The sequence below is a fragment of the Hemiscyllium ocellatum genome, chromosome 25 (genome assembly GCF_020745735.1).
Source record: "Hemiscyllium ocellatum isolate sHemOce1 chromosome 25, sHemOce1.pat.X.cur, whole genome shotgun sequence".
Taxonomy (NCBI): Eukaryota; Metazoa; Chordata; class Chondrichthyes; order Orectolobiformes; family Hemiscylliidae; genus Hemiscyllium; species Hemiscyllium ocellatum.
In genome coordinates, this window is record NC_083425.1 from 10,575,250 (window position 1) to 10,577,696 (window position 2,447).

The window sequence follows — 2,447 nt, forward strand, 5'->3', positions numbered from 1 at the left end:
CTCCCCCACTGTGTTTCAGCTGAAACTGCAACAAAAAGGATACATTTCCCCTGAGGGGGCGGGGAATTCTCTGAAGGACAGCTGCCTCCTCCTATCACAGCGAGGTCCCGGCCCCACCCGGCCAATAGGTTTGCGAGGATGGGTTTGATTGACAGAGCATTGTATCATTCGGAGCAAGCTCCTGCAAGGGGAGACCATTCCCAGATCTCCTCCTACTTCAAGCACAGTCATTTCCCCTCACCCCGCCTCCCTGATTAATGATCCTCTCCATCTCCCACACCTCTGTCCTCAATCCCCCCCTCCTCTACCCCCCCAACCACAATAAAGACACAGATAACACCCCTCCACACACACACACACACCCCCCAGTCCTCACATTTTACTCCACTGACCACCAAATCCAACACATCACCCTCCATTTCTATCACCTGCAGGCTGACCCCGTCACCATAAAGATATTTCCACCCCCCACCCGTATCTTTTCTCCGTAGGGACAATTCCCTCCGTGACTCCCTGGTCAGGTCCATACTCCCCAACACCCTCTCCTCCACACCGGGCACCTTGCCCTGCCACCGCAGGAAGTGCAGCACGTGCCTTCACACCTCCCCACTCACCTCCGTCCAAGGACCCAGACGATCATTCCAAGTCCAGCAGAGGTCCACCTGTGCTCCCTCTAACAGGTCTACTGTACCCGTTGCTCCTGAAGTGGTCTCCTCTCCAATGGAGAAACCAAGCACAGACTCGGGGACCGATTCACACAGCATCTGCGCTCTGGACGCTCCAATCAACACCACCTTCCAGTTACCAGCCATGGCAACACCTCTCTCCCACTCCTCCTTCCCCTCTCACTCCCTCACCCTCTCCCCTCTCACTCCCTCGGTGACATGTCCATCCTCCACTGTCAAAATGAGGCCGTATGCAAACTGGAGGAACACCACCTCATACTGTGCCTGAGGGGGTTACAGCCCATTGGTCTCAACTTAGGGTTCACTAGCTTCAAAATCTCCCCACCTCCCCAACCTCATCCCACATCCAGCCCTCCCTCTCCTTCCTGCCCCAACCATCTTCCTTCTCACTAATCTGCTCCACCCTTCCCACTGACCAATCCCCTATTTGCATTCACCTATCACCATCCCACCTACTTTTATTTAGAGGCATAGAGATGTACAGTACAGAAATAGACCCTTCAGTCCAACTCGTCCATGCCGACCAGATATCCTAACCTAGTCTACTCCCATTTGCCAGCACTTGGCCCATATCCCTCTAAACCCTTCCTATTCATATACCCATCCAGATGCCTTTTAAGTGTTGTAATTGTACCAGCCTCCACTACTTCCTCTGGCAACTCATTCCATACATGCACCACTCTTGTCTGAGCTCCCTTCCCTCTCCCTGGTCCTGATGAAGAGTTCTGACCTGAAACGTAATGTTCCTGCTCCTCTGATGCTGTCTGACCCGCTGACCCACATTGTATAAGTTCTGGAAGAGCATCTGGCAGCGCAGCACAGGGGCACCTCCACTCCCCTCCCCCCCTCCAAAAATGAAAACTTTTCAGCCTGAGTTTCAAACCCCACCGTCCCACACTACCCCACCTCCCCCCCCTGCCCCCAGGGTTTGAAACCCCTCCAATCACAATCTCCCCCCTCCCCACACCTTAGGTTACAAACCTCTCATTCCTGATGAAGGGCTTTTGTCTGAAATGTCGATCTTCCTGCTCCTCAGATGCTGCCTGACCTGCTGTGCTTTTCCAGCACCACACTTTAGGTTACAAACCCCTCCATGCATGGCTTCTCTCCCCCATCCCCCGCTCTCCTACCCTGTATAATACAACCAGGAAAGAAACAAACAGAAATTGTTGGAAGAACTCAACAGGTCTGGCAGCATCAGTGGAGAGAGAAAACAGAGTTAACATTTCCATAAGATAAGGGAGACGAATTAGGTCATTCAGTCCATTGAGTCTATTCCATCATTTGATTATGGCGGATACATTTCTGAAGCCCATTCTCCTGTCTTCTCCCTCTGATCCTTGTTCGCCTGACTAATCGAGAAGCTATCTCTGTTTTAAATACACTCAGTGACTAGGTCTCCACAGCCCCCTGTGGCAATGAGCTCCACACATTCCCCACCCCCTGGCTGAAGAAATGTCCTCTCATCCCAGTTCTGAAGGGCTGTGCCTTCACACCGAGGCTGTGCCCTTGGGTCGTAGTCTCTCCTACTGATGGAAACATCTCCTCCACATCCACTCTATCTAGGCCTGTCAGTATTCTGTAAGCTTCAATCAGATCACCCTTAACCCTCTAAACCCAGAGTCCTTAACCGCTCCTCAGATGGCAAGCCCTCCATTCCCAGGATCATTCTTGTAGACCTCCTCTGGAACCCCCTCCAAGACCAGCGCATCCTTCCTTAGATACAGGGCCCCAAACTGCTCACAAATGTGGTCTGACGAG